General features: G+C 37.0%; 2 long non-coding RNA genes across 10 annotated transcripts in view; one reads left to right on the top strand and one right to left on the bottom strand.

The window, feature by feature from the left end:
* The window catches only part of LOC137197283 (uncharacterized), a 98,792-nt gene that overhangs the window by 54,822 nt on the left and 23,566 nt on the right, over positions 1 to 20,404 (bottom strand). For 5 of the 9 annotated variants that reach the window (XR_010931384.1, XR_010931379.1, XR_010931382.1 and 2 more), the window contains one exon: positions 257 to 415. The exons of the other annotated variants lie outside the window; for them this stretch is intronic. This is a non-coding gene — a long non-coding RNA (uncharacterized lncRNA). The remainder of the gene's footprint in view (positions 1 to 256; positions 416 to 20,404) is intronic. 9 annotated transcript variants of the gene reach the window in all.
* Positions 8,070 to 9,988, top strand: LOC137197641 (uncharacterized). The gene is made up of 3 exons (XR_010931495.1): positions 8,070 to 8,328; positions 9,130 to 9,213; positions 9,305 to 9,988. It is a non-coding gene; the product is annotated as an uncharacterized lncRNA (long non-coding RNA).

Genomic DNA, 20,404 nt, shown 5'->3' with positions numbered 1-20,404 from the left:
ATACCATATTTAGTCAGTTTCAAGGTGAAACAACAGTTTTTTTCTTGTCAACTTCTGAAAAACAAAACTGAGAAAAGGTTTGTGGGTTTCAGGCTATGCTTTACTATTCAGGGAGAGGTATGACAGGAGGCACTGGTATTGCTGCATGCTGACATTTAACGTTTTCTGGGCGTGTGTGTGTGTGTATGTGTGTGTGTGTGTGTGTGTGTGTGTGTGCCATCTGTGGAGCCAAATAAAGCCCACACACTCCTCTCACCTGAACTCTCAACACTTCATGTGACTTTTATCTCCTTCATGTTCAATCTTTGTTGTCTTTCTTATTCTCTTCCTTTCAGGTGATTCACTCTCGATCCAGCAGCCATGTGGAGGTTTCTCATCTCTTGGCAACAATATGCGTGGACAGCTGAGTGTAGAGCTGAAACAATTAGACCATTAGTTGGTCGACAAAAAATTAACTTGATGATTTATTGTGAAAATGTGTCAAGCAAAATTCACAGGTTTAGGTTTTCTGTTAATGGTCCAAATGATGAATATTTGCTGTTTTTCTTTGTCTTCTCTGATAATAGATTGAATATTTTGGGGTTTTAGATTGTTGGTCGAACAAAACTAGAAATCAAAGACATAATTTGGACTCTGGGAGATTGTGATGGACATTTTACACTATTTTCTGACATTTTAAAGAACAATTTATCGACTAATGTAATGAATATCATAAAATTAAACATTAGATCTCAACTGAATAAGCTCAGCTACTGCTATCTATGAGCAGTTTTGGGAACTGATAATTCCATTATTGTTGTGATATGCTTAGATAATGTTGTCAACTTGCAAACTATTATCTGTCTTGGAAACAGCTCACAAGCCAGTGTAGCTGTTTGCAAAATTAACCTGCTGTTTAAATTGTCACCTAATCTGCCTCATGCATGTTATTCACTTGAACCTAAAGTGAACCACAACAAGTGTTTCCAGGTATTATGTGCACAGCTAACTCGCCCCTGTAGCTCAAAGATGGCATAAGTTGCTAACACACAACAAAGTCAACAAAGCACACACCTTCTGTACAGGGTTCAACTCAATATTAGATTAGATAAGATTGACTTTACTGTCCACTTAAGTGGAAATTTGTCTTGAGCTTCTCCCAAAGTACAGTAAAAGTACATACATAGCACAACACACCATTAAAAAACAAACATATAAAAAATACAGTAGTGCAAATGGGCAGGAAGCAGCAGATAGGTATAAATAATACCACAGTGCCAACCTTGTATAAAAACAGGTGTTCGCTGATGCATTCATTCTGTGCTCAGTGTCTGTATAGCATAGGGAATATTATACACACTTCTTGTGTTATTGTCTGTAAAGTGGAACTCACTGGCTCATCGTGGTTTTTTTTTCTTTGTAAAACTGCATATTTATAGACCAACAGTAACAGATGTATCTGCTAATTACAGCTGTGTGCAAGATTCAAATGAGTTTTCTCTTAATGTTTACATTCAAAAGGTCATGCTCATCTACTCTAAATGCCATGCTAACACTGCGTGGAACATCAGGAAATGCACCAAACTGCAAAGAGGAAAGTGACATTTCTGACAGAGCAGATGAGCCAGGTGATTAATATTTAGTCTGATTTACAGTCATGATTGGCAGAAAATTATTTGCAGTGCTGTTCTTTGAAGTATCCGAATCTCTCAGCTGAAAAAAAACACAGCCTGGTAAATGGTCTGAGCTCATTTATGAAGGGATTTGCTGAGCTTCTGCAGGTTCTTAGGCTGATAAGGTGGATTTGCACAATATACTGCATATCCAAAAGGTGTTATTTCTGCAAAGTCCCATTTTTGTGTTGTTCTTTGCTAATTGGACTTTCTCTGCATCTGCAGCCTGAGAGGAAGGCTGCAGACACCACTCGGGGCTGAAGAAATACAGCAACCTCCCACGCAAATTATTTAATCTGTTTTACAGTCAATATTCACCTAAAAAAAAAAAAAAAAAAAAAAAGCTAGAATTGAGCTCTACTCTTTATGTCACAACAAAGTGTAATAATGCAGCAATTTACACACTGTTTCTATTTTTTTATTAGACCATGATCAATTTGGTGGAAAGTAGCAGCAGTAGTTACTGAAACATTACTGAATTAAATTATATTTTAGTGTCAGCTCCCCTCTGGAATTAATAACATACTCCATCTTACACCCAAATGTGCAGCCGGCACATAAGCCTATTGTACAAGACACTACTTACATTACACACAGACGTCAGAGAAGACAAAGCAAACAAAGCAAACAACACATGATACTCTATCCATAATGTATGAAAACATACTGGAGTGTCTGCGTCTAATGACCATCTCAGCCAAAGCTAGTATACGTCCACATTCCACTGGAAAGTTATTGCATCATGACACAGCATACACCCGAGTACTGAACGTTCCCAGGAGGGTCAAATACAATCCTGAACAAAACAAATAATACTGAAATCTGAAATTTAAATCTGATGCAACAACATTAGCTTCTAGTGAGTAATAATTATCTGTTTTCCAGTAATGAATTATGATTTTAGTGATTTTAGACATTAAGCTTGATGCCCTTTAATGAGGTTAAAGGTCACTATATTCATTCTCATACTGTACGTTTAGATAATGTTGTCAACTAGTAAACTATTGTATCTTGTAAACATACGAGAAGCTCACAAACCAATGAACATTATACCTGTAGTTGTGGTAATGGTACTAACAGTACTTGTTCTAACAGTGGTATCAATAATTATAGTAGTAACAGCTAATGTAGAAGTTGTTGATGTAATATTAGTAGTAGAAATTATAATTATTATTACTGTAGTAGTAATAGTAGTAGCAATATTAGAAATGGAAGTACCAACAATAGCAGTAATAGTACTAATAATAGTATTATCAGATGTAGTAGTAGTAGTTGTAATAGTAATGGTAGAAATCATTGTAGTAGTAGTAATAATATTAAAAATGGAAGTAGCAACAATAACAGTAATAGTAATAGTAGTAGTAGTAGTAGTAGTAGTAGTAGTAGTAGTAGTAGTATCAGTAGTAGTTGTGATATTAGTAGTAATGGTAAAAACTGTGATATTACTGTAGTAGTAGTAGTAATGTTAAAAATGGAAGTAGCAATAATAAAGAGTAATGGTAGTACCAGTAGAATGTGTAGTAGTTTTGATAGTGGTCACTTTTTTCCAAATGAATATTATGAGTAATAATAGTACATGCAGTATGAATTCTACACCAGCAGTGTTAGTATTAGTAGTAGTAACATTAGTAGTAGCAGAAATGATAATATCTATAGTAAAAATGTACGTGTGTCGTGTTTTTAATCCATGTTTTGCCTCCAAAATGTCGTATGTGCATATTGTCCACTCACTGAGCTATGAGATTTTTCAGAAACACAAACTGTGCAAAAATGATGAAAATCAAAGTTAGGTGGAAAAAAACAAAACAAAAATATATTGCACACTGCAGGTTAATAATATTTGTCAAGGTGACCCACGAAGATCCCAGCGTGCCAGAGGCCTCTAGAGAACACACATCACACTCTTGGCAAACACAATTAGGTGTCGTATAAAGTGCGTGCTGACGGATGGAGGGTTGATGTGTGTGTGTGTGTGTGTGTGCAAGAGCGAGAGAGAAAGTGAGTGTGTGGGTGTCTGAGTGTTTACCTGCGTGAGACTGTATGAGGGTGTCAGCGGCTGTGGGTGTGTATGTAGGTGTGTGCTACGAGTGGGATAGGATAACTTAATGATAAAAATCTCTCATTTCCATAGCTGACATGCTTCACTGCGGATCATTGCCTGATTTCCTTATGAAGCTTCACACCCAGACACAAACATCGGGTTTCATTCCACACAGATATTTATGTTTTAAAGTGGGACATTCGCTGGAAAACACATCTTCTACCATTCAGTTATGATAAGGGACCTACTGTAGTTATTTTAGGACAACTACATCTCTGACAGATGTAAATACTGGGACAGTGATGTGTGTTTTTAATGCTGTTATTGTTTCAACATCCTCTAGCATGGAGGCCTTACATAACACACTATATGCAGACTAAGATTGTTTCAGTGCCAATCCTCTCTTCACATATTCAGCCAAACTCGTAAAAATTAGTTCACTTTTGATCTTCGTCTATCCCCTAAAAGTGTGTTCAAACTGGAGAATTAACTCTCCACACTGCTTCTCAATGTCATACTGTGCTGTATATTGTAGAGCTGCAACGATTAGTCGATTAATCAATTAGTTGCCAAATATTAAATTCATCTCCAACTATTTTTGATAATCAATTAATCCTTTTAAGACATCTTTTAAAAAAAAAAAAAAAAGTCAAAATTCTCTTGTTCCAGCTTCTTAAATGTGAATATATCCTGGTTTCTTTAGTCCTCTGACAGTAAACTGAATATCTTTGGGTTGTGGACTGATAAACGGGACAAAAGACGACATTTGAGGTTGCATCTTGGGCTTTGGGAAACATTTTTCCCAATTTTATGGACCACAAAACTAACCAATTAATCAAGAAAATAATCCACAGATTAGTCAATAATGAAAATAATTGTTAGTTGCAGCCCTAGCATGTTGTATCTGCTTGATCCAACACATCTGAAATCCAAAGGTGTCTCTTTTTTATGCTTTCTTGAGCATTGAAGTGTAATTTATGACTTGTGCACCGTTTGAAACTCATGTTCTCATAATTCTGTCTGATACACAGTAAATGCTGCCTTTGATAACACTGGGATTTTACCTAAAACTCAGTGATATTGAGCAATAAACAGTGTGTGGGTCTGGCATGGTTTAAGTTAGGGCTGCACCTAACCACTATTTTCACTTCTCTGTTCAGGCTGCAAGTATTTGGGCTGTTCTGTTTTGGCTTTTAATTACAGTACATTAGAAACTTTTAATGTCTGATGAACCATGTAAAAACTGAAGCCTTTTCTATACCCCCAAAAGGTAAAAACTGGTCACCCAATATGGACACAGACACCCCCAAACATTATTAAAGCCACAAATCAGCACTTTACGTCATACTACTTACTCATTTTAAATGCAATGTAGTGAATTAGAGATGAGCAACATACCATGAAAAACATACTAAATGACTGATTTATATAATCAACACTGTCGGTGCTAAATAAAGAAAAAAGAGACAGAATAGCCATATTTGCCCTCTTGGAACATAAATGATCTAAACAAGGCAAATTTAAAAGGAGTGCTGTACATATTGAATTATACGTCTCGCATCCTGAAACTGAACAGTCACTTGTACAAAAACACCAACTGTGTATTATCATTAACACAGAGCAACTCATAACCACAACAGTATAACACACATTGCTTTGATGCCCACAACATTTTTTGTAGAAGCAGGTGTCACTTTCCACCTCGATTAGATGAATATGGTTTGAATGAAAGTACCGTATTTATTGTGCAGTTTCACTTGATGTTTATCTGAAATCAAATCTTTTAAAGCTGAGCGTGAACTTCCATCTGGGAAGCAGAGGAAACGGTTGAAATCATGTTTTGCTAAATCTGTGAAGGGACCGGCATGAAGACACGTCACATCACGTCTCGACTGGCAAATTTGTTATTCCATCCAAGTCAACCAAGAGATATAAAAGAAAACACCAAATATAAGGTTCAGTTTCAGCAAATAATAAGTAAGCTAAAAGTAAAAATACACAACCACCAGATCAGTTTAGATACAGACTAAACCCTGGTTAGGAACAACTTATCTATAGCACCACAAGCTCCTCAAAAGCTTCTGCTTCAGAAAAACAGATTTAATGATGTCCCAGACACCTTAAAAACATGTTCATGAGCGCTGCGGCAAGTGCAGTCGCATGCATGTTCGCATGCAACTAACCATTTATGATTTACTGAACAGATAATTCCCACATGTCAAATCTTTTGTTTAGTGTTTGCGTGCAAGGTGTTTTGCAAAAGACTTAAAAATATCATATGCTTTACTCACTGTTTTAACTTAACTTTGATATGCTTATTTTTCATATTAATGGGTATTTTAATGTCACTTAAATTAAACTCATCCACCATTTAGCCATGAAAATGATATTTATAAGGCTTAGTAGCTGCACACAACAGGAAAATTACATCAAGATTTAGGTTCTTTTATAGGAAATATCAAAAGAAAAAAAAAAAAAAAATCCTGAAATGATATATCATTGTTTCAGGTTCTTTATTTTCCACTGTACACACCTACTGTCTGTATTTGTATTGTCTGGTTCCCCGGTTCACACAGTCACAAGCTCCGGTTGCCGAGGCTCAAAGCTACGATGTGAAATGAAAACAAACACCGTCCACCTCCTGCAGTACGTGCAGCATTTAAAGTCTTTACTTTGCACCCTGCAGTAGAAGCTCCCATTTAACCTGCAGCATTTCTACTGTAACATTCATTTTAGAGCCGGTGACACCACTAGTTGGGTGAATATTACCTTCCTCACAACCACAGGAGTCCAAGGTGACTCAGACACACGCACGCATAGTCACACAAGAATAAAGATGTGAAACTTTATATATTCAAAGTACAAAGAAAATGAAATTTGAACTCTGAATTTGATGTCACGGCTGAGTGATGATAGGAGTTTGAAAGGTTATTGATCGTCTCTATACAGTTTTCTATCACGACAGAGAAAAACACATCAGATATTAAATATAAGATGCATTGAAGCTATTCTCTCTCACAAAAGATTATATGTTTAAAGAAAATAATGTACAGATGTCACTGCACATGCCAATTCCATAATCAAACTGATAATAAATAGATTATTTATCATTACTTTTCCTAAATAAGGGTGGCACAGACTGTTTTTCAATGATAGGTTTAATAATTCTGTCATGTTTGAAATAAAATAATATGCATATATGTAGGTCTCAATATTATCTACAGAATATTAAAAGGTTTTTATTTTTAGATGTTACAGAAAAGACTTAATTGGGGTATTGATGTCATTAATACCTCTTAACACACTTTTTTTTAAAAAGAGCCTCCATCATTTCTTCCTGCTTGTGTGAAGTGAATGAATTTCCTTCTGTGTGTGTGTGAAAGACTGAGCAGGAAAAACAAACTCAAAATGTCAAACGTCTGTCTTCTCATCACACAGGAAGCTTATCAGGCCGTGACATTTCGATTATCGGGTCTTGTTGTTTTCGTTGTTTACAGAGTGATAACTTGTCAATACCTGTCAACAATATCCACAGGAACATTTTCACCTCATGCAAAAGGAAGTCGTGACATCTTGTTATTTTACATTTTATTCAAATCACACAGTTTCCCCCCCCAGAAGAGCTGCATTATTTCTCATGATCAATTGTGAAAAATGTCTTCAATTAAGTCGCGATTTAAACTGCATTTATTTTAAAGTTGCGACCAATCAGCGCAGTTTTTATAAAAAACGGTGGAAATCTTTTAATAGATGAATAAAACGAACTTTTCATAGTCGTGGCTTCATAACAGCATGAGATGATACATTCAAATAATAAGTGATGTTATCATAGACTAATAAAAAGATAAATAAATGTATTTATCGCAACAAAAACGTTTTAAAGGGCACAGACGCGCCGCAAACCCTCATAATGCGTCCCAGAGGTTTCTGAAACTGGATAAGAGAAGAAAAGGCCAAAAGTTAAAAACCAGCTCACACAGGAACCAATTTGGACTTAAATGTGTCTATTTTTCCTTTCTTTTCTTTTTAAATCGTGGCACGTCCAGCGTCATTTTGTTGTCTTAAAACTGTTTTTAATTTTGCAGGCCATCCTGTCTCAGCATAACTGGGTCCAAATGTGATCTGGTCATCACAGCTGCTGCAGAAATAAGCAACACAAATCGAAAATGCACAAGCATTCATTTGGAAATCACATCACTATTCGTCTTTATTCAACACACTGACTAATATTATTAGTTCTTGTCAAGTCTTGAAGTCATTAAAACTTAATTTCCAGCAGCAGCAGCAGGAAATTAATTACAGAAACATCATGCAGCTATAAAATATGAAAGGATATTTAATTATCTGCGTCTGATTTTTATAAATTGTTCCGCAGTGACGACGTGCTTCAACACGTTTATTTATCGAAGTGAAGATTTGACTTTTTAATGCTCCATCCCGGTTTGCGTGTTTGCTGCAAGATATTCTACAAATTATGTAATTATGTGAAGTATTATTTCACTCTCTGCTACTCCTCAACACAATTACTAGGCCTATAATAGAAAGTGTAAAACCATGTTAAATACACACAACATTTTGCAGCCAGGGCGTTTCATTATTCAGTTTTTGGCGGTTGTATATTTCTTGGAGGAGGAGGTAAGGTTACATGTCGGTCAAATACATTTTAATAACCCTACGTGGAAAAACTTTTGGGTAATTTTTTCGTTTTTGTTAAATATATTTGACTTGTCTTGTCGAAACAAAAATGAAATTGACTACACAATGAGCTGGTCTGTTATGAACGATTTCACCATTAAAAACAGTGTTTTATTATAGCAAATAATTTATATGATATGTGTTTAATAGAGAAAATCACTGAGAGATAGAGGAATAGCGTTATGTTAAAAACAAAACATTATTCCGTCTGTGGGAATAAGTTCTCATTTGAGAGAATAAACGAACCATAAATCACGATTAACTTGAATTTAAATACAGTACTGGGCGCAAAGGCAACATAATAGTAACATATTATTGGTGTATTATGGTGATTATTCTGATGAAAAGTGTATTTTTTTTTTGTCTGACAGCCGCCCTGAAAACTGTCTGCAGAGATAAAACGGTGACAAAGACTGTGTGTTAATATTCAAAACAGAGGCTGGTTGTGGATTATGTTGCTTTTAGAACGAAACTGAACAGAAAAGCGTCGAAAACTATGTTTTCAGTCAACTGAAAAGTAGTTTTAAGTAGTTTAAACGCAGGCAGAGATGAGGATTGTAGCAGAAAAAAACAGTGTTGGAGACCCGGTTGTTTTCTGTGGAACCGAGTCGCCATCTAGTGGAGAAAAATTTTACTACAATCAATATCTATGTGTGTCTTTCAGTCTGCCTCATACTCTTCTCCCCTCTCTCTCTTTCTTTGTAACACAAACACACACACACACCTTACTGACATTTACAGTATCATGACCTCAAATTACCGCCAGTCACCTTGCCTGCTTCCAGTTTCCGAAACACCCATACAATGAGATCTGCTCCCACCCAGGTAAACACTTCACATGTGGTGACTCATTGATGCTGTGATGATGATGATATAAGTGGAAACACAGACTAACACTGCCAATGTTTCCTGGAAGGCAGACGTCCCTTTGTGATCAAAGCAGGAAACCTTTGGAACAACACGACATCAACCCGCGACACTCAGGTGACAGAAAGCAACGAGGTGACAGAGAAGGATTTGAGTAGCTTTATGACACATAGGAAATGTATACTTATACTCCACAAATACATAAATCCATCTATCCATTTTCTCCACCGCTTGTCCTGCTCAGGGTGACAGGGGGGGATGAGGCCTATCCCAGCACCTCTTACAAGTGAATACATCTTCAGTTAGTATAAATATAGTAAGCTATACTGTTCATATGTACAAAGATTTTCACTTTTAATGGAGGTTTTTGGTATTTTAGCATAGTTTTAAAGACTTGTTGAATTTCTCATGGTGCCCCTAAATGCCCGAAATGTTGTTTTAACCCTTCACTGTAACATAGTGTTCAGGCCAAAACTGATCAACTTGTACATTTGAGATCAGTAAAAACATCTTTCTTTTAGCCTGAAACTTTAGGACTTTTCCTAAAGTGACCCAGAATATACAAAAATGGACCGTCAAAAACATTGTTAGATTCTTCACATTCAATAAACATTTATTGAAATCATGATGCCTGTTATGTTCTCCTGTTTTAGGTAACGCAGGACCACAATAAAGTGTGATTGTGAATGTTTTTTACTCCATAAACAAATAGTGTAAAACCTAAAGAATAAACTCTCTCTGCTCTCTGAAAACTTCATTAAGGTTTAATCACCTATTTATTGATGACTGACGAGGTATTTATGAATGAAAACTAGATCTGTGGATCAGAAGTTTGACATAGAGACTTATTATGAGGAGATACTGTGAAGACTATGAACAGTACGTAAGGGTTTATGTTTTTAAAACTCAACAACTGAGACTTAAAACATCATCAGTGAACTGAGAGGAAGTTTGGGCACCATAACAAAATCAGTGAATTAAAAATATTTAGTAGTTTCTCGTGCAGTGTTATCAGGTGTCAACATTGTGTTAGCTGTAACTAAAACAGGTCAACTCTGATCTCCAGTCTGAAATGACTCCATCTTTTCATCATGCTACATGCAGCTTTTCTCTGTCCACCTACGAATATTGCAAATATTACTTCTTGTGTATGTTATACAGTACCAAAAGTTTTAGGCACTTGACATGTTTAGATTCTTCGTTCTATCATGCAATACCATCTGGGAGGCGTCTGATCGGTCATAAATTCATTCTGCAGCATGACAACAACCCCAAACATACAGCCAGAGTCATAAATAACCATCTTCTGCAACAAGAAGAACAAAGAGTCCTGCAACAGATGGTACGGCCCCCACAGAGCCCTGATCTCAACATCATGGAGTCAGTCTGGGATTACATGAAGAGACAGAAGCAGCCGAGACGCCTAAATTCACAGAAGAACTGTTGTAACTTCTCCAAGATGCTTCAAACAACCGACCTGCCAAGTATTTTGAAAAACTGCCCGCAGGTGTAATGAGAACTGCTGCGGTTTTAAAGGCAAAGTGTGCTCACACCAAATATTGATTTTAATTTGTATGAAGTTAATTGACACAAACAATTTATTGCAATATTTTTGAAATAATATAATAATAATAATAATAATATTATAATATAATTAATAATATTTTTTGAAAGCATCCTCACTTTTAGTGCCTAAAAGTTTTGCACATTACTGTATGTCTGCCTGTATGTTGTGCTGCTGATACTGTGTGAGTGTTTTAAACATGCTGTACCCAAAACAAATTCCACCGGCTGTCCGGCAGCCATTAAAGTGAAGTATAAAGTAAGCAGTTATAGTATCACGAGGCAAACAACGACCAATTAAGTATAAAGTAAGCAGTTATAGTATCACGAGGCAAACAACGACCAATTTTCAAAAAAATTATTATAATTTATGCTTTGTTTCCCTTTAGCAACCCACTTCCATCAATCATGCAAATCACAGAGATGTATGGATTTACATCAAAAGACTTCTGTCAGACTTCAAAGGTCAAAAATAATTCAACCTGCTCAGGTGTCAAAAGAAAAAACAATATCTTCCCTCCAGCTCACAGTGGACCTTGTGTATGACCTGACCTCTATATTATTATTATAGAGGAGCAGCAAGCCGGCACAGAGATCAAGTCACAATTAACAAATGCTGCAACGTTGTTCATCCACACCACTGTGCAAAAGCTCAGTCATTAGGTAAAGGGAAAATGCTGCCTTAGTGTGGACTGAAAGGTAGAAAAGCAGAGAAAAAGATGAATCTGGACATACTCACACTGTGTCCATCAACTTTTAAATGTCTTTGGGCAACAGGCAAAACATCCTCTACTGGCAGGCTCCTTTGAACTCAATTCAGAAAAATCAGCTACATGTTGCATTTTGAAACTTCAATATATTTTTGTCAATGCTGATACCTCAATATATAGTTTTCATAAAGGTTTCTATGGTGGAGATGATTAGTATATCCTCTAACTGGTGACACTTGTTTCTGCTAATGATTCCCAGAATAAAGACTTACTGTACTTTCCTATAAGCCCCACTGTTTTCTCCACATCCCCTCCCCTCCCCTCTCCCTGGCATAGCTCTGTTTGTTTTGAAGATGAAGAAGAAGAAGAATAGAAAGAGCCAGTGACAGTCATCTCACATTTAAACCAGGTAACCTTACATCGAGTTTGAAACTGTGTGGTTAGTACTGAGAGGCGAGGATGGCGTAATTTTGGAGACTGTAAAGTTATCATTTCCGCTGTTTGGCACCAAGAATTCTGCAGAAAATGAGATTTACAAGAGACATCGAGATGATGGTTTGTCCTATTTAGACTCTTATCAACATGATAATACATTAACATGATAACACCACTGAGGAGTTGTGTTTTAATTTTATAGACTGTTGCAAGCTAAATGCTAACGTTTAGTGATGGTAATACACACCAATCATGTGTATTAATACGTTACAGATTACAAGTTATATTTTATAGTCTTTCTGTTGTCTCTGCTGCTGTTACACTATATATAACAACAATACAAACAACTAATGTACAATCACACTGCCAATTGTAATGTTTTGCACTACTGCCATTTAAGGCACGCAAACTTTTAACACTTTGGTTTTGCTGCCACAGCTGTATTTTAAGCTGTTGATGCCACTATCTGCAGACACAAAACACTTTACCCACAATCCTATTTTATACTCTCAAGTGCAACTATTTATATTTAATTTTTTTTCAATGCAACTTTCTTGTCTCCTAACTTTGTGACTTTGTCTCAATACACTTTGTAGTGACTGTTTATGTTTGTCAATTTAGTATTTAGAACGGTCCGTGTATGAAGTATAATTCATCTACAGTTGTTCTATAATCTGTTTTCTAATTAAAAATCACATTTTGGGGGATATTTTCTAATTTCATTGTCCTAAGACGTGCAATTCAAGTGCAATGCAATGCTAGAACTTTTGATTTTTTTGTTTTTCCATGCTCCATTTGTATATACACAGTAGAAGATCAGAATGTATATATGATTCTTGTTTTTTAAATGTTATTTTTTTGTATATCTTTGTTAGTCATGATCCCTTACAATAGATACTTAACATATATATCTAATAACTATATCCTTAATTTCTAATCCTATGATTTATCATCTCTGTTTTATAGATTTTGTTATTTGTGCCCTCTTAAAATTGTAAAGAGGAACCTGTCAGTTTGTTGAGACAGCAGCTGTGGTGTTCAACCGAGTAATAATTGTTCTTGAAAAATGAATGAATGACAACAGAAGTCTTCTTTCAATATGAGGCCGATGTGTGTATTTGATCCACTGCTATGAAAATACAGTCTATAGACCACTAGAGGCTGACAGTCCTCCCAATGACGGTTTGTTGTCTAAAGTTACTGTGCTGGCTTCAACTCGGTGTAGTCATGTTTTATGATTAAAATGCAACACAAAGCCGTTTTTGGTTCAACAGGAGAAAATGGTTATTTGAACTCATTTACCTCAGCAGAATAATTTCTCTAGCAGGATGATTCATTTCTTTCTCAGGGAGATTAAAGAGTTAAAAAAAAGTTTTAGCTGACAAATGAGACAGCTAACTGAAGAATATGACCTTCTGAAAACGTCTGTGTAATTTGTGACTTCTCCTACAACTCCTGAGTAATGAGCAGAGTGATGTTTGTGTCGTTCTTAGTCATTTACTGTATCTCAAAGCGTAATTCGTGATGAGTAAAAGGTGCAACAGAGCACACACGCCCACACACGCCCACAGAACTAGTGACCTACTACTGTTTTCAACTTGACAGGATATTCAGCCCTGACATTTATTGATCTCGAACCTGAAATCTGAGTCATGAGGACACACACACATGCTTATCCAGAGTGATATGCACCCAGGTTTCTATCGTCATTTCGGGACACATATCTTCAACTTTCAACGCGCTGACAAGACAACGACATAAGCAATACGACTGTAAATGCATTCTCACACACACACACACACACACACACACACACACACACACACACACACACACACACTAATTCATCAGAAGTCACCTTTTCTGGCACAAGTCTGTATTTAAGACCATGAAGGGAGTTCACATCCAGTTATATGAGAAATGAGGATCTACTTCAACATGATTTACATTTTATTAAAATCTAGAAAATGTCACCACAACAGTTTTGCATATTTCCTGCGACTGTCTGCATACCTACTGAGCCCACATGTTGTCCTCTGACCCCAGTAGCTAACCATGAATTTCTACAGTGAGAAGGCATTTTAAGAACGATGTCATGGTTTCATGTTCAGACAAACCAAAACCAGTTTGATTCAAACCAGTACAGCTTACACATACACAGATACACATGCACACAAAAGCAATTCTGCCCCTCCTCTGCACATGCTTGTTTGGTCTCTTGTTGTTTTCTTCCTTCATTTATTTTTCTCTGTTTGCGTGCTCAGCGTTTACTGTAAAGCACTTCAAAAGGATAGAAGCACAATTGACTCGGCACATTTCAAAGTGAAGTTTTGTCTAAATTGCTCCATGATTTCACATTGTTTCTGCTGTTTTTTTGGACCTAAATGACTGAACATTCAGGGTTTTATTACCAACAAGATGATTTTTTTTTTTGTTAAATGAAAACAGACATATCTTTATTCAGTTTTATTCAAAACTTCTATAAAAGGGAACTGTAGATTCAAAAGGAGGAATTTTAAAATCATGAGTCAGTCATGTGAGGTCCAGTACTCGTGGTCCTCAGTCCAGCCTACTTTCATAGTGACATTTCGGGTGAAATATCCTAAAACATGTTAAATATGGTGGTTCCTTCTCAGCCTGAAAGAAAAGGGCCGATCATTTTATACCCTGGGGGAGAAACGTAGCTTTAAAAGTCATTTTCTGCTCTCTCGTTTCTGCTTTAATTCTCTGGATGACACATAGCAAGTTCTCACTTCTTCTGTAGCTGTTCTTGTCTGCTGAGCCCAAACTTTAAAAAGGTGTCTAAATATAATCTTCTCACTCGAGTGTCAAAAAAAAAAAAAAACGTATGAATGTACTTGTAATGTAGTCACGGTTGTGTGGTGTGTAAAATATTAGGCCCTGCCAACTGCAATCTCTTCGAAACCTATATTTACTTAGTGTTTCTGAATTTGAGTCCTCTTTTTCACCCACGGCTTTAGACGGTTTATCAAATAAAGAAGATACGTAGACGTTTAATTTGATTCATCTGACTAGTCTTCTTATCAACATCAACAAGACGTTTTTATATTTATCATCAGTGTAGCTACAGTAAATATTACTTGGTGCTTGAAGGACAGAAGCCACATCAGCACAATTTTTGCTCTGAAACTGTGCAAGTGGGAATTAAAGTGAAATAAAAATAAAAACAGAGCAAAACACGGGCCAATCGACAGTTACCGGTGCAATACTCAGCCCTGCACACTCCCTTCCTTCTACAGCGGTATTCAAAGTCATGTCAGGGGACTCACAGGAGTCTTTGAGGGCATTATCAGCAATTCGGCCCTGAGCTAAAAGAGAATAATTACAGTGTGATTAAATTCTCCATGTTTCAGTTTAATCACTTCGACCTAAATTACTAATATAAACCTTCCCACATACTGTACGGGGGGGGTACAGTGAAATCAAATGCATGTCTGAAACGACCGTCAGTTGCCATGAAAGTTTTCTCAGAAAAGAGACAAGAGACTGCTGGTAGAGGGAGAGCAAGGTTCAGTTCGGCTCTCCTCGTGTGGGGGGGGGTGTAACAATAGTCATGAGGTTTTACACAAGCCTATGTTGTCATTTTATCTACAGTAGATTTGTGGAAAATTATGTAATAAACACTGTAATCACAACATCTCCAGTCCCCCCCCCCCCCCCCCCCCCCTTCATTTCCTGTCAGATTTCTCTACTGTCACTATTAACATAAAGGCAAAAATACAGAAACAATTTAAGTTGAGAAAGGCTGGAAAAACTCAACAGGGTAAACATAGAAAGTCCGTGGTGAGACTGATGTGAAGCAAATTACACAGATGGTTCAGTTGCGCATAATGTCATATAATGTTCCAATAAGCTAAAGGGCATGGTCAACAGAATATTTTGCAATACATCAAAAATTCAGTGCTGTCTATTCCAGTCAGATTAGGAAACACATGTCCGTGCCTTTGTTGTCAGCAGACTAGATTACTGTAATGTTTTTCAGGTCATCCTGTAAAAGCCATTCAAAGGGAAAGATTCAAAGTGCGACCACCTGGCAACAAAACATTTGATCATATCACTGATCCCCAAACTTCTCCACTGGTTACTCGTTATTGTGGGGGGTCATTTTTTATCGTTTATAGGACCGCGACTAACTATTCATTTAATCAATAATAATCTAATTATCAATTAATCTGTTGATCATATTCTCAATTAATAGATTCATCATTTTCTATAATTTCTTAGAAGTCATTGCGACATCTTGTTTTGTTCGATAAACAGTCCAGAATTCAAAGATATTCAGTTTACGAACATGTAAGCCTCAAATTCTCACACTTGAGAAGCTGCAACCAGAAAAGGTGACTAAAACAATTATTTGATTATCAAAATAGATTCAATTTCTGATGACTGATGACTTTCTGATGAATTTCTAATTGTTGAAGCTCTAATTGTTTTATCGCTCTGTAAAAGACTAAGAATTATGTTTGTATGAGATTGTGCGCCACAAATTGAACAAAACTCAACAGACACAGTCTGGAGTCGTTGCATTTTTTTGTGGGGAATTAATAATTTCATCACTGATGAAACTGATGTATCTGTAGGTTTCTTTAGGTTTCTCGCCTGGTTTTGTTATTTATTAATCCATAATTTACACAGTTAACTCTCCAGTGGACAGTATATGGTTGCTGTGAAACGCGTCATGTAAATATCATCCAAATACAGTTTTGATACGTGCCAAATCAGGGTTAGGGCATGAATGACAGCTCCATAAGATACTGTATTTTTTTTTATGTATGGGGGTGGGAGAGTGTTTGGTGCTTCTCTACCCGGCAACAGAGCGCTGAGTAATCTCTGGCACAGCCCTCCCACACCTACCCCTGCTGCACTGCTTTCGGTCTCTCTCGGTGGTGGAGATGCATGGCCACGGACATGATACCAAAACTAACTGCATCACTTCATCCAGGCCCACAGATGACAAAAACACACATTTACCGTAAACGGTGGGGGAGTCTTGACAGTACAGGGCTGGCATGAGTGGTTGTGAGTGCATGTATGTGTGTGTGTGTGTGTGAACTTTCTTCTAACAATATACGGAAACTGATACCACTTTTAGATCATTATGAAGAATATGTAGAATGAAAGAAGGTGAAAAAGACCAGAGAACAAGAAAGAGAGTGAAAGAGATATTGTGCGTATTCTGCTGACCCACCGTGACTAAGTCTCCAGGCAAAAGGATAAAGATGCCGACTAACACTTACATTTATGAAGGTCATCGTCAAAATTTATCACGAACGTCCAGTGGCGAACTGGTTGTGATAAAAACTACAAAAGGCATCTGCCGGCAAACAAGGTAAACAGGACAGGTAGGCATAATCAAAGTTAAATTTCCAATAGATTTGGTGACCAAAAAGTCCTCAAAATCAAACAACAAATTACAAGCGTTTTCTGATCTGACACCACTATCAGCAGCCATCAGCTGGACGACATCATCTCTCTGAGCCAAAACTGTTACAAATCATTTTCAAAAAATAATTTTTTTTTTTATGATGTTACAACACTATAGTTAAAGCGGCTATAATCACAATGTGTAATGTCAGAGTTGCTCGTAGTGATGAACCTACAAAGAATTATCAGCTGACACTGCAGCTCATCTCGGCTTTATGGAGCTTTATATTTAGTTTCAGCTCATTATTTAGCTGTCCAGCAACAACTTTTTCTGTTTAGGTTCATTCTCAGCATGTCATTTTCATTTTCATTCTCATTCTAGTGTCTCTCATTCTCATAGTGTCGTTTTCGGCAGCTGTTATCAGTGAACAAACTCACGTTACACTACCTGCTCAGCACGAAATGGCATATTGACACAGTTAGCAATTAGCTGGTAAAGATAGCAGAGAATTTAGCAGCTAAAAAGCCAGATGTTTCCCCGAGGAGTTGGTGGAGACCAAAAACAGAGCTAAAAGAGTGTGAATATTGGACTTATCTTCACCAGGTGGGGACAAACACAACTCCAAATGAAGGACAATGTTGTTCCGTAACTGCTGGATATGTAAATAAGCAACTATTTTCTAATTAGTTCAACATATCAACATAGAAGGTGACAATACATCCGTGGTGTGTTCACAACTTGTTTCCACTTCCCCCCAGTGGCAAAAACATCAGTTATTGCAGGTTTACGATCTGGTTAGCTTGAGAAAAGATAATGGTTTGGGTGAAAATTACTTCCTTCAAATTCTGAGACGTTTCTTGTCATGGTTACAAAAATAACCACGTGGTTGGGGTTAGGGTTAGGGGACAATCGTGGTCATGGTTCTTTGAAAAATAATGTTGACTCACATTTGAAACAGGAAGCGAACATCCATCACCCGTGTTTACGTTTGCCGACCCATCTATCCTCTGCTCTGGACTTCGTCACACTATATTCACGTCATCTGATTTTCTACTTTGCTCCACGCAAATTTACTACCGTCATTAGAGGGCTTCTGTTGTATGAATGTAAATATACGTAGTTTTGGGACACTTGCATAAAACACTGTCTTTCTGTCTCGGAAGGACAGTCTCAGTTTGACACATTGCAAGTTCTGCGTGTTTTTGTCACTTCAGTTTTTACACATATGTCTTTCATGTTTTCCTCAAATTTAAGCCTAAAGAAGAGACATGTACAGCACTGACAGGATAAAATCCAACTGCAACCACTCCACCTCACCCAGCTCTTCTTACAGTCAGGACAAGGTCATTATTATTTGCCAACGAAGTCAGAATTGCCACAATAAACCAAATTTGCAGCAAATTAACAAATTATCAAACTTCCTCCATAAACAGCATAGTACTTGATGATGTAACCGCATCTGTACAATTAATTCAGTTCGCTCAGGGGTTCAGTTTGTTACATAAGAGTTAGTGGCTCAATCTGTTGTATCTGAGCTAAAGAAACGGTGCAGACAAGAACGACACGTTTGTTACATTATCAGCTGTTCAACTGGGGGCCCAAATTATGCTTTCCAGGTCCACGTAGCAACGAGAGTAGCCCAGCCTTAATCACGCCTGTTCTGCCGAATTCATACATATACATAGTCAAAAAGTCATACGTTCAAATACACAATCAACTACTACACACCCAAGAGCTGATGGTGCAAAATATGGCATGTTGATGCCAAGTAGAGCTAAACATAATCAGATATTCTGAGTTTGGTTAAATAAATAGATATAAAATGATACGTGCTGTCTCTATGTGTAATTTTTCAGCCACAACAAATATTACTGCAAGAAGAACTTACTACTATACGCACACAACAACACATACTCTCGTTCACACATATCCACCCAGTGATTAAATGTAGGAGTTGAGCATTAAAATTAAAAAAACTTCTCATATGTACTGCTGCATGTACAACACGCCGTTACAAATTCAACCCAGTGTCAAGGCAGTTTGTGAAATAGTCATGAAATTTAATCTGTAGATTTGTGTACATGGAAATTAATTTTTTTCATGACACTCAGCACGTTTTTCAAACTAATGTCTTTCAATTGGAAATATCTTTTGTGCCTGCACCACGTTTGTTAAAAAAAATATTTTTGTTTTATGATATGACAACACTGTGATTAAAGTCTGGTTAAGTTAAGGCACAAAACCACTTGGTTAGTATAAAGGAAAGATCATGATTTGGGTTAAAAGTGAACGCCGTCCACATTTTGCAAGTTAGGATATAGACGTCATCTGAACTCCTCCACTTGACAGGTTCTTTAAAAGTTGTGTTGAGTGTCACGAAAAAAATGGAAAATTCGTGTACACAAACACAAATCTACAGATTAAATTTTGTGCGAATTTCACAAACTGCCCTTATACTGGCCTGTACAAAACTACACAACACAGCGCAATCTGTACAGAAAGTGTCTTCATTTCTAGCTAGCCCACTCAAGCAAAACCTCTCTGTTGATTCAAAGTGTGAATCTACAGTCTAGGTTGTGTAAGTGTGTTTGAATGTCTCCCTCGTATATACAATGATATAACATACCACACACAGATCTTGTATAATGTGCGTCAGTGAAGAATGTGAAACTCCTACTAACGTCACTAAAAGACTCATTCCTATACACAGATTGATCAAGGTGATCACGGTCCCCCTGAATCGAAGTTCTTTGATCACCTTATTCCATCTGAAGACAGCTGCTGTAATATCATCAGGGATATAATGCCGCCACTTTCACTTTTAGCCCTTCAGAGGTGCGGTCAGTGCGTCACACGATGATTGCATGACTAAGTTTGGAGCCACGGATTACATGCCAAGTGCCAAATATAGCCAATATTTGCCGCAACCTGAATGACTGCCAACAAACTGAACACATTTGTCCTCACAGTGCTATTCATCACCTCTGTGTTTATCCACAGTCAGATTGAACACTACATATCTTATTTTTAATACATCACTGCACAAGGTGAACCT

This window comes from Thunnus thynnus, chromosome 14 (assembly GCF_963924715.1).
Source record: "Thunnus thynnus chromosome 14, fThuThy2.1, whole genome shotgun sequence".
Lineage (NCBI taxonomy): Eukaryota > Metazoa > Chordata > Actinopteri > Scombriformes > Scombridae > Thunnus > Thunnus thynnus.
This window is presented reverse-complemented; position numbering and strand designations above follow the sequence as displayed.